The 13,428-nt window shown below is 41.2% G+C and overlaps 1 long non-coding RNA gene across 4 annotated transcripts in view; it reads right to left on the reverse strand.

Annotated features, from left to right (window-relative positions):
- Nucleotides 1–13,428, reverse strand: part of LOC104970471 (uncharacterized) — a 259,025-nt gene that overhangs the window by 122,896 nt on the left and 122,701 nt on the right. The window lies entirely within an intron of this gene.

Genomic DNA, 13,428 nt, shown 5'->3' on the forward strand with positions numbered 1-13,428 from the left:
ATACCCTAAGTGTACGTACACAAACCCACCTCCCCAAACTCCCTAACAATCAAAGTTAACCCATGATTCATATGCCTTAAACCTAGGTAGTTCAGTTCAGTTCAGTCGCTCAGTCGTGTCCGACTCTTTGCGACCCCATGAATCGCATCACGCCAGGCCTCCCTGTCCATCACCAACTCCTGGAGTTCACCCAGACTCATGTCCATCGAGTCAGTGATGCCATCCAGCCATCTCATCCTCTGTCGTCCCCTTCTCCTCCTTCCCCCAATCCCTCCCAGCATCAGAGTCTTTTCCAATGAGTCAACTCTTCATATGGCCAAAGTACTGGAGTTTCAGCTTCAGCATCATTCCCTCCAAAGAAATCCCAGGGCTGATCTCCTTCAGAATGGACTGGTTGGATCTCCTTGCAGTCCAAGGGAGTCTCAAGAGCATTCTCCAAAAGCATCAATTCTTTGGTGCTCAGCCTTCTTCACAGTCCAACTCGCACATCCATACGTGACCACTGGAAAAACCATAGCCTTGACTAGACAGACCTTTGTTGGCAAAGTATTGTCTCTGCTTTTCAATATGCTATCTAGGTTGGTCATAACTTTCCTTCCAAGGAGTAAGCATCTTTTAATTTCATGGCTGCAGTCACCATCTGCAGTGATTTTGGACCCCAAAAAAATAAAGTCTGACAGTTTCCACTGTTTCCCCATCTATTACCCATGAAGTGATGGGACCGATTGCCATGATCTTCGTTTTCTGAATGTTGAGCTTTAAGCCAACTTTTTCACTCTCCACTTTCATCAAGAGGCTTTATTAGTTCCTCTTCACTTTCTGCCATAAGGGTGGTGTCATCCAGTGGACAATTATCAATAGGCCTGTGGTCATACCCCAATAAGCATAATAGAATGTATGATTCTATTCGGTTACACAGATAATCAGGGTATTCTTTTAGCGAAGGGCTCTTCCTTCCAGGGGCCTGGTTTTCCAGTTGGTATGTCGTTTCCATATATACTGGACATATAGCTCAAAGTCCACAGTCCAGCCCAAGATGGAGTCCTGCTTTCAAGATGGAGCCTGTTCTAGTTCCTCCTTCAAAACTTCCTCTGTGCCCTCATCAGCCATCTCTTCCATTTCACCTAAAATTGTTTACATTTTTTGACATTTGATGCAAAGTCAGGTCAGTGTTCCTGGGCCTTGTCAGAACTCCCAGAGCACAACAGCACAGGACTTGTGAGGAACCTCCAATGTTAAAAGGCCCATTGCAAGGCTCATCAGAAAATCAAATACATAACTCTAAAAATATCCTCCGTGATCTATGTATGTAGCCACGGTGTCTGACAAATTCAATTAAATCTGTCATACATCATTCTCCACAGTGTTATTGAGAGAGACATAGTAGTATCGAATTTTAATTATTCAGCTCCTATTGATCCTACCATAATCTGGTGAGAATCATTTGCAAACTGACAGGCCCCTCAGGAGACAGGCACTATTATCTAATTATAAATCTCACAGTGTCATTTGATACAGTGTTCGGGTTTTTCTTTTCCACAAGAAGAGCCCCAATATTTGCCAACAAATTCCTATATAGAAACCCAAACAGTGCACACCAATCTTAACTTCAGCTGAGATAACTAGAGCCTGGATTGTGGCATCAATCCCTGGGCCCTGCCCCATCACCCTGTCCCCAGAGTTTGTTATAGGATTTCTCCACCAAGTCCCTTCCTCCCCCACCATACCTGACTGGCCATTCATCCCAAAGGGCCCTGTGATCTAGGCTAAAGCCTCTTTGGTGCTAATAAATCAGTGGCAACTATTTTTGCATTTTCACATTCACATTTTTGCATTCTCAACATACAGAAGTAAGGAATGGTGGGAATATCAGGTCCCTGGCCCACAGCTGGAGAGACATTGGGAAAAGAAATACCTCAAGATGCAACTTAACCCCACCTCCCAGAACACCCTGAAAGACTGGCCCAGGAATAAACAGTCACCCAGCCAGCTAGCCAACAAGTATTTTCTGAACACTGAATCTGTTCCAAGAACACTGGTAGGCCCTGCGGGGATACAGTGGTGAACACAATACAAATGTACCTTAACAGAATAAACGGCTACAATGAATTTAAGTGGTGCAAACATGTAACGGGCTATGAAGAAATAAAAAGGCAAATAAAATAGGGTTTTGAATGGCTTGAGACACCCCTGATTAACCTGGGAAATGGTTAATTGGCATTACGTGGGTGAAGAGTGAGGCTGGGAGAGACAAGGCTTGTAAGGCTGCCTGCAGTAAATACAGCTGGTAAGTATGGTTGCTGTGTGAAATGAAACTATCTCTTGCCATATCAACAAACAAGAAATGGCACACCCCTCAGCGACTTCTGGCCTCCAAATGTGAATGAGGGCTCCCAAAACTGTGATCCAGCATATGCTGCCACCCCCCATGGTGACTGCTGAGGAGCCTGGGGAATGCAAGAAGCAGCCATCTGCCACTCTTTAAGGGGAACAAGGAAACAGGATTTGGCCCCAGATAGCTGAGGTACATATGAAAGGAATGAACTCAGTCAGCCCAGAGGCTTGCATCTTCCCACACATAGAATGCTAAATTCCTTAACTTGGGATATCTGGTTTCGTTTAATTAACAATAATCTTTTGATGTTCAGACTGTCTGCTCTTTGGTGCAAAACTTCTGTATAACCTGGCGCCTCCCCTCACCTCCTTGGAGCAGTTTTCTCAGTTACTGAGATGCTGTCTCCATGGGTTGGAGTCCTAAGCATTTCCACCAAATAAAATAACTCTTCACTGCCAGGTTGTGACTCTAGTTTTTAATCAACACTGGTGATGGGAAAGGGCAATAGACAGCTGCTGGTGATAGCCTAGGGTGTGGGATCAGATCTGAACGACGGGGTTTGTCTTCTAATTGGCATAGCAATTCCCAGCAGGTGTGGTAGGAGTATCGTGGCTCTGTTGGCAGACATCACCTTTGGCAGTGGGCACCACTGTTGGTAACTTATGGTGGGGGCTGAGTTCCATTGGCATAGACAGCAGTAGGACTCCAACCCAACTTTTCCCAGACATCTACCCAACTTTACCCGTTTATATCATTTATTGGGGAAAAAAATCTTGTTTTCACCTCTGATTTGAAATGCCATATTTATCATGTGCTAATATGTTTTAGGGTCTATTCTTAGGCTTATTTTATAGTTTTAATTACTGTAGCTTTGTAATCGATCCTAATATCTGAAAAAGTCAGCTCTCTACTCTTATCCAGGTTCTTTCATGCTATTCTTGTGCATTTATGTTTTCTATACAGACTTCAGGTTCCTAACAGACATCTTTATTTGATTATCTTAAAGTTGTCAAATCCACATCTTTATGACGACAAGTGTTCCAACCCAAGAATATGGTGTGGGTTTTCCATTTGTTCAAGTCTCCAATTAGATTGTTCCTCTCCATGTTTTAAGTTATCTTCAAAAAGATCTTGCATGCTCCTGGATAAATCTATTCCTAGGTCTGTTATTTTTTTTTATAATTAAAAATAGGATTCTCCCATTCTGTGTTATACTTGGTTGTTTGTACATAAAAGGAGCTTGTCGATTTTGTCTATTAATGTCCTGAGAAGTCTTTCTGAATTACGTTTACCATATTTAAAAGTTGATTCCCTTGTGCTTTCTATGTATTCAATTACATCACAGAAAAATATCAATAATTTTGCCTTTTATTTTACCATTTTATACTTATTTCTCTTTTATAATTGGACTGACTAAAATTTCTAGAACAAAGTTAATTCTTACCTTCCTTCCTGAATGGAAAATCCTTCTAGTGTTTCACCTTTTAGCATGATATCAGCTTTTAGAGGTTTTTAGGTAGGTAGATAAGTTATTTTAAGGACTATTTAGCTATTAAATACCTCAGTTGGTAAAGAATCTGCCTGCAATGTGGAAGACCTGGATTTGATCCCTGGGTTGGGAAGATCCCCTGGAGAAGGGATAGGCTACCCACTCCAGTATTCTAGCCTGGAGAATTCCATGGACTGTACAGTCCATAGGGTGGCAAAGAGTTGGACACGACTGAGCAATTTTCACTTTCAGCCATTAAAATTTTATTGAGTGATTTTTAATTGGGAATAATGTTAAATATCATATCTTTTCAGCATTTCTAGTGATTGTATGATTTTTTCTTATTTTCTAAGTATGATGGGAGAATAGGCAACAGAGAGAGGAATAACAGTTGGGGGTGATTTCATAGAGAATGCTGCAGTTGAGCTGAGATCTGAAGGATGACTAAGAGTTCTGGTTTTGAAATGGCAAACTAAATGCACATGGTAGTTTCCCTACCTCCTAACTCCAAACCCTCTATTCTTAAGTTTTTTAAGCCAAAGCTAAGAAATGGGCTAAATAGCTGGGCTGAAAATCAGGAGACATCGTTAGATGACTGAAATTTGAGAAATCTTTGAGAAACTGACGGCCAACCAATTCAACTGAGGAAAACAGCAGCCTAGAAGATGCACAAATTAGGTACCACAAACTGTTTTCACAAAACACAGAAGCAAAGCGAAGGGCACACCATGCTTGAAGTCAATGAAATCTGAGAAAAGGAGAAACCAACAAAAAAGATTAAAAGTGGGAGGAGGGTGGATACTGAGACGCTTACAGCAAATAAGTTGTCCAGATTGAAGTTTGAAGACAGGAGAAGAGGACAACAGAGGATAAGGTGGCTGGATGGCATCACTGATTCAATAGACATGAACTTGGGCAAACTCTGGGAGGTGGTGATAGACAGGGAGGTCTGGCGTGCTGCAGTCCATGGGGTTGCAAAGAGTCAGACATGACTTGGTAACTGAACAACAAAACTTCCAGCTTCTGTGCAGTCCCCTGCCCCATCACCCCTGTGAGTCAGGCTCCAGCATTTAGGCAGGAGCAAGTACTTGAGTTAGAGAAATGTAATAGTGTCTCCAGAGGCTGGCAACTTCTGGGAGGAATGCAAAATGGTCATGTTCCAACTGCTACAATATCCTGCCCATCAACAACAGACCCCAGTGAGCAACTCCTGGGGAACTGCACAAACAAGGGCAGTAAAGAGTCTAGCAAGGAATCATGTCAATAAAAGTAACTTCATAATCAGAAATCACACAATAAGCTGAAGGGCAAGGAAGGACTTTACCAGGTGGAGATGGAGAGATACACCAGCTTCTGCCTGCTATGTATCAAAAACACAGGCGCCCCTGTTTGAGTTTCCTGAGCCATACAGCAAATTCCCCTTGGCTATCTATTTTACATATGGTAATGTAAGTTTCCATGTTACTCTTTCCATACACCTCATCCTCTCCTCCCCTCTCCCCATGTCCATAAGTCTATTCTCTATGTCTGTTTCTCCACTGCTGCCCTGTAAATAAATTCTTCAGCACCATTTTTCTAGATTCCGTGTATATGCATTAGAATATGATATTTATCTTTCTCCTTCTGATTCACTTCACTCTGTATAATAGGTTCTAAGTTCATCCATCTCATTAGGACTGACTCATATGCATTCCTTTTTATGGCTTTTTATTCCTTTTTCATTGTGTATATTTACAACTTTTTTTAATGTAAATTTATTTATTTTAATTGGAGGCTAATTACTTTACAATATTGCATTGGTTTTGCAATACGTTGACATGAATCTACCACGGGTGTACATGTGTTCCCCATCCTGAAACCCTCCCCACCCACCTCCCTCCCCATTCCATACCTCTGAGTCATCCCAGTGCACCAGCCCTGAGCACCCTGTATCATGCATCGAACCTGGACTGGTCATCTGTCGATGGATATCTAGGTTGCTTCCATGTTCTAGAAGGGTGGGATGGGGAGGGAGATGGGAGGGAGGTTCAAAAGGAAGGGGATATATGTATACCTATGGCTGATTCATATTGAGGTTTGGCAGAAAACAATAAAATTCTATAAAGAAACTATCCTTCAAAAAATAAGTTTAAAAATGGTATTCAAAGGAAAAAAAAAAAAAAACACAGGAGCAAGGAAAAACAGGATATGTTTCAAATACAGAACATTGGAGGAGAGAGGGCAATAAGCCTAGAAAGGTAGGCTGAGGCCAGATTGGTGATGGCTTCAGATGCCAAGTAGTGGTGTTTGTTTTGTTTTTTGTTTTTGTTTTTCCTATAAACAGTGAGGATGAAGACAGAGGCATTTATGAAGGAGAGAGTGAAATGATGACATCTGTGTTTTAGAAAGATGACTCTGATGGGCATTTGGCATGCAGATAGAAGGAGAGAGTAATTTAAGGGGTCCAGCAACAGACTAGAGGTGATGAAGGCCTATTTGAGGACACTGGCAGTAGGAGAGAAAAGGAAAGAAGTGAAATGTTGTAAAGCATCTGTAATTGATCATATTTAAGGGCAAGGGGAACTAAAGGAGACATGGGCAATGTGAAGTTGCATTTCTTGTACCATTCCCTGAATGGGGAAAAAAGAAGACAACTACATCTGGTTTTGGTTTCTTTCATCAATATTGTTGTTTGGGGGATAAGAAACTCACGTTGTGACAATTTGAGTTTGAGGTACCTGCATGATATCTTAGTGAAAATGTCCCATAAGTTGTTGCAAGTTAAGATCCAAATTTCAGGGGAAAGGCCAAAACTAAAATATGTAGATGTTAGAAGTCTTTTGCAAGATTGGATGAGATCATGCACCAGAATGGATGAAGGGCAGAAGTAACAAGGAGACTGGGACAAAAGTTATAAATGTGGAACAGTTATCTTGGGGAGTGACTTGAGTCATTTTCCATAAAGCACTATGTGGAATTTGTTTTTGTTTCTACTAATCAGAACCAAATGTGTTGACCAAAGTGACCCTGAGAGTAACTCACTAGAAATAAATTGGTAGAACAAAGAGTATGTTCTCTCAACAAATAAAGATGTATTAGTTGAGTAATGTTGATATATTTAAAGCCATGCATAATGTTAGAGTTCAATACTTCTTTTTCAGTTGGGGAGACTCAAGTACAAAGCAACTGACATGATGCCTCCAAGATCAGAGTCAGCAAGAATCAGAGCACAACTAGAGTCCAGTTCTTTTGCTTTATAGTCCAGTGATTCATATTCTCCCCAAACACCCCTCCCACTAAGTCACACTGTCCTCTCCCACCACAACTAACAATTGACATGGTGGATTACTGCACTTGAGTCTAAAAACTGCAACCGTAATTGAAGGTATTTGGTGGGGACGAGGTGTCATGTACTAGGTTGATAGCTATCAATTTAATATGTAGTTAACTAGCAATTATTTCTGCCAAAAGGGAAGCCATCTCAGGAAAACTCCAAAACAATGGATACATTTCAAAATTATTTCAGTTTAACACATACAGTATTTCAAATTTATATCATTTAAAGTAAGCTGTGCACTCTTGAAAGGTTGTCTGCAAAACAGCTGTGCGTAAAGTGAATCATCCTTTCTCCCTTGACTTATAGTACAATTTCTAAGATGTAGACTCAGAAAAAAGACAAAATACACTGTGTTTTCAAGATAACTTGATTCTTTCAAATCATTCAGTTCAGTTCAGTCGCTCAGTCGTGTCCGACTCTTTGCGACCCCATGAATTGCAGCACGCCAGGCCTCCCTGTCCATCACCAACTCCCGGAGTTCACCCAAACTCATGTCCATCGAGTCAGTGATGCCATCCAGCCATCTCATCCTCTGTCGTCCCCTTTTCCTCCTGCCCCCAATCCCTCCCAGCATCAGAGTCTTTTCCAATGAGTCAACTCTTCCATTAGGTGGCCAAAGTACTGGAGTTTCAGCTTTAGCATCATTCCTTCCATGATAAAGACTACAAAAATACTTCTTAGAATCTGTGGACAAAAAATTTCACACCCCATAGCATGTCAAAGTTTCCAACCTTTTTCTGGATCCATCTGTTCCACACCTCTATATTAACCCCTTCTTCTAATGACACTAAACCATTAGCTGTTCCCCAAAAATTCCATGCACAACTGAGTTCTTCTCTATCCCTTTGTTCACACCGTTCTTTAGTTTTGAAAAGGACTTTCTCCATCAATTCTTGTCAAAAGTCCTAGTTGTTTTTCAAAATCTAGTTTGAATTTCATTTCCCCATGAAGCCTCTTCCTCACCATTCATTCCATATAGAAGTACTCTCTCCATCTCCACACCTCCCACAGGAAAAAATAATAGAATCAGAGGGCATGTTAGTTTTGGAGCCCATTTAAGGTATTCACACTCATGCTCAGCCATGTCCAACTCTTTGCAACTTTTTGAACTGTAGCCCGCCAGGCTCCTCTGTCCATGGGATTTCCCAAGCACAAATACTGGAGTGGGCTGCATTTCCTCCTCCAGGGGATCTTCCTGACCCAGGGATTGAATCCACATTTGTGTCTCCTGCATTGCAGGCGGATTCCTTACCCGCTGAGCCTATTACTTCCTCTTAAAATGTAGGTCAAATTTACCATTCATTCATCTGTCCTAAAAATGTGCTATGAACTAGAGATCATGCTCACTGTTAAGAATATAATGATGAGCAAGAAAGAGTCCATGCTTTCCAGTTCACAGTCAAGCTAAAGAGTCAAACCACTAAATAGGCAATTGTAATTAAATATGATTGGTGCTACGACAGGGGTTGGAAAAGGCAATGGCACCCCACTCCAGTACTCTTGCCTGGAAAATCCCATGGATGGAGGAGCCTGGTGGGCTGCAGTCCATGGGGTCACTACGAGTCTGACACGACTGAGCGACTTCACTTTCACTTTTCACTTTCACGCACTAGAGAAGGAAATGGCAACCCACTCCAGTGTTCTTGCCTGGAGAATTCCAGGGATGGTGGAGCCTCATGGGCTGCCGTCTATGGGGTCGCACAGAGTCGGACACGACTGAAGCAACTTAGCAGCATGATAGGGGTGAGCACTGGACTCGCTCAGAATCTGTCACTTCTTTCTTCTCCTATTTCTCCCTTTTGCAGTGGGAACATTATGTCCTATGACTGTCCTACCATTGTGCGTTGGAAGCATATAACTTGTTTGATTTCACAGAGTCACAGCTGGAGAGCAGTTTGTCTCAGAATGAAAATATCTAGAGTCTCATTCATATCCAATTTAGATGATATTTTGGTGAGACTTCAGAATTTAGGCTTTTAAGTTAATGGTGGAACAAGACTGCCAGGGTTCTTGAGATGGAATGAATGTATTTTGCATATGAAAAGAACATGAGTCAGGGGCAGGCTGTTATAGACTGCATAATATATGTGCCTCCCCTCTCAAAAATTTTATTTTGAAACCTAATCACCAAAGTGATGGTATTTGGAGGTAGGGCCTTTAGGAACACTCATGAATGTTATTAGTGCTCTTATAAAAGAAACTCCATTATATTTTATAATGCCCTTATAAAAGAAACTCCTTCCCTTCTTCCACCATGAGAAGTTTTAGTGAAAAGACTGTGAACAAGGAAGTGTGCTCTCACCAGACACCGAATCTGCCAGCACCTCGATCTTGGACTTCTTAGTCTCTAGAACTGTGAGAAATCAATTTCTGTTGTTTATAAGCCACCTAGTCTAAGGTACTTTGTTGTAGCATCCTGAACAAAGACAAATGGTAAAGGAAAGGGAAAAACTAAGCATTACCCTTAGGTCTCTAGCTGGGACCACTGGAAGTCATTTACTCAGATAAGAAACACAGAAAAGAAGTAAATTACAAAGTCAGAGTGAGAAGTCAGAGAAGGTAGTTTGGGTTTGAGGTATACTGAGTCTGAGGTTCTTGTATCACTGAGCACTGCATCTGGCATCCAGGAGAGGTTCAGTTCATATTTGTTATGATTTTTGTAAATAACTGATGTTAAAGAGACAAGCACAATAGAAGCTGAGCTCATGAAATCGACTGAGAAGGGATGCCAGTGAGAATGGAGAAAAACCCGAACAGTGTGTAATTTGACAAAAGTCAAAGGTAGAGGGTATTTCAGGATGAGAGTCCTGGTATAACAGAGTCAAATGCTGCCAAGAGGTCAAATTAAAGGATTAGAAATAATCCCCTGAATTTGTCAAAATGTTGGTTTCTCCTACAAAGGCAGTTTCAGTGTCATGAGTATAGAAGCTGAAGTTGAATGAATTTCAAAGTAAATGTTGCTGGGACTTTCACTTCTGGCTAAGATGGAGTAACAGGGACTGAACATACTCTCCTGGAGGAAACAACCAATCAAAAGAACAGAATAAACTCTATAAACTAATAGTTTTCAGACACTGGGCACCCAAGCAACAAATGACAATGATCCTTGAGGGATGGGAAACAAATGAGGTGAACCCTGAACCTACGATTGCCCCAGTTTACTACCTGGAAAGAGTGTTTAGGCCATGGCAGAGGAAGGGGAACCCAGACCTAACTTAATAGAATTTTTGAGTTGATAAGATGGAGCTAGAAGTCTAGAGAGGTTAGGAGGTTAGACTTTGTTGGGCAAGTTTCTGAACAACAGAGAACTCCACACAGAGAACCCTGGATATCTGTGGAGAGTCTTGCTTGAATATTCAGTTAAGTATTGATTAGCACATACACGTGAGGAAGCTTCCCAAACCTGGAAGAAAATAATTTTCTTTTCCACACTAATAAAGGATTGGAGGAAACAATAATTACTGCTCATGTAGGGTAGAAAGTGATGTCTGTTCACAGAGAAGGGGAAAAGAAAGTCATTTCCTAATGATAAATTTGTCCATTTAAGAGAGTGTAATAGTCTTAAACATCCACACACTTAGCAACAGAACTACAAAATATGTGAAGTAAAAACTGACAGCTAAAGGAGAAATTTGTAAAACCTTCATTTATCGTTGAGAACTGTAACATCTCTCCCTCAGCAACTGATAGAACTACCAGACAGAATATCAGTAAGGACAGAAAAGAACTAAGTAACACATAATCAATACAGATAAAACACTCTACCCAACAACAGAACAAGAGTCTTTTTTTACGTGAACAAGAAACATTTACTAAGACAATATTCTAGGCCATAACACAAGCCTCAAATTTAAAATGATCCTAAAACCACATAAGGCATGTTCATTTTTTCTACCAGAATGGAACTAAGCTAGCATTTACAGAAGGATCTCTGGGAAATCACAACTATTTTTCTCAATGGAACAACACATAAATGATCAGTGGGTTAAACAAGGAAGCAAACGGGGAATTTAAAACTATTTTAAATTAAATGAAAGTGAAAAGACAGCATATGAAAATTTGTAGGGGGAGCTAAAACAACAGTTCAGTCACTCAGTCATGTCTGACTCTTTGTGACCCCATGAACCGCAGCACACCAGGCCTCCCTGTCCATCACCAACTCCCTGAGTCCACCCAAACCCATTTCCATTGAGTCGGTGATGCCATCCAACCATCTCATCCTCTGTTGGCCCCTTCTCCTCCTGTCCCCAATCCCTCCCAACATCAGGGTCTTTTCCAATGAGTCAGCTCTTCGCATCAAGTGGCCAAAGGATTGGAGTTTCAGCTTCAACATCAGTCCTTCCAATGAACACCCAGGACTGATCTCCTTTAGGATGGACTGGTTGGATCTTCTTGCTGTCCAAGGGACTCTCAAGAGTCTTCTCCAACACCACAGTTCAAAAGCATCGATTCTTCGGCACTCAGCTTTCTTTATAGTACAACTCTCACATCCATACATGACCACTGGAAAAACCATAGCCTTGACTAGACGGACCTTTGTTGGCAAAGTAATGTCTCTGCTTTTTAACATGCTGTCTAGGTTGGTCATAACTTTCCTTTCAAGGAGTAAGGGTCTTTTAATTTCATGGCTGCAATCACCATCTGCAGTGATTTTGGAGCCCAGAAAAATAAAGTCAGCCACTGTTTCCACTGTTTCCCCATCTTTTGCCATGAAGTGATGGAACCAGATGCCATGATCTTAGTTTTCTGAATGTTGAGCTTTAAGCCAACTTTTTCACTCTCCTCTTTCACTTTCACCAAGAGGCTTTTTAGTTCTTCTTCACTTTCTGCCATAAGGGTGGTGTCATCTGCATATCTGAGGTTATTAATATTTCTCCCAGCAATCTTGATTCCAGCCTGTGCTTGCTCCAGCCCAGCGTTTCTCATGATGTACTCTGCATATAAGTTGAACAAGCAGAATGACAATATACAGCCTTGACGTACTCCTTTTCACATTTGGAACCAGTCTGTTGTTCCACGTCCAGTTCTAACTGTTGCTTCCTGACCTGCCTGTAGGTTTCTCAAGAGGCAGGTCAGGTGGTCAGGTATTCCCATCTCTTTCAGAATTTTCCACGGTTTACTGTGATCCACACAGTCAAAGTTAACACAATAGTTAGGAGTAGTTTTATAGCATTAAATCACATATTTAAGAGAAAAAATAATATGTCTTCTATTAATGAAACTAGAAAAAGAAGGGCAGATGTAACCCAAAATAAGGAGAATAAAGGAAATAATAAAAAGCAGAATGTAAAACTATGAAATAGGGAACAGAAAAAAACAATGAAACCAAGAATTGTTTCTTTGAATGGACCAATAAAAATGATAAACCTAAAGCCAGGCTGATTAGGAAAAATGAAACAAATTAACAATACAAGGACTGAGAGTAGTGACATAACTATCAGATCAGATCAGTCGCTCAGTCGTGTCCGACTCTTCGCGACCCCATGAATCGCATCACGCCAGGCCTCCCTGTCCATCACCAACTCCTGGAGTTCACCCAGACTCACGTCCATCGAGTCAGTGATGCCATCCATCCATCTCATCCTCTGTCGTCCCCTTCTCCTCCTGCCCCCAATCCCTCCCAGCATCAGAGTCTTTTCCAATGAGTCAACTCTTCGCATGAGGTGGCCAAAGTACTGGAGTTTCAGCTTTAGCATCATTCCCTCCAAAGAAATCCCAGGGCTGATCTCCTTCAGAATGGACTGGTTGGATCTCCTTGCAGTCCAAGGGACTCTCAAGAGTCTTCTCCAGCACCACAGTTCAAAAGCATCAATTCTTTGGTGCTCAGCCTTCTTCACAGTCCAACTCTCACATCCATACATGACCACAGGAAAAACCATAGCCTTGACTAGACAGATCTTTGTTGGCAAAGTAATGTCTCTGCTTTTGAATATGCTACCTAGGTTGGTCATAACTTTCCTTCCAAGGAGTAAGCGTCTTTTAATTTCATGGCTGCAGTCACCATCTTAGTGATTTTGGAGCCCAGAAAAATAAAGTCTGACACTATAGATTCTATAAATATTAAGTGGCTATTAAGATAATATTAAGAACTTAATAAAAAGTTAATAATAAAAATTTTTGTTAATCAAAGCAACAACTTAGGTAAAATTGGCAAATTCCTTCCAAGACAGCAGCTACCAGAGTTCACTCAAAGACAGACACCCTGAATAGATTCATATCTATTAAAAGAATTGAATATGTAATGTAAAAACATCCCTATAATTAAACTCCAGGCCCAGATGATTTCAC

Source organism: Bos taurus, chromosome X (assembly GCF_002263795.3).
Source record: "Bos taurus isolate L1 Dominette 01449 registration number 42190680 breed Hereford chromosome X, ARS-UCD2.0, whole genome shotgun sequence".
NCBI lineage: Eukaryota > Metazoa > Chordata > Mammalia > Artiodactyla > Bovidae > Bos > Bos taurus.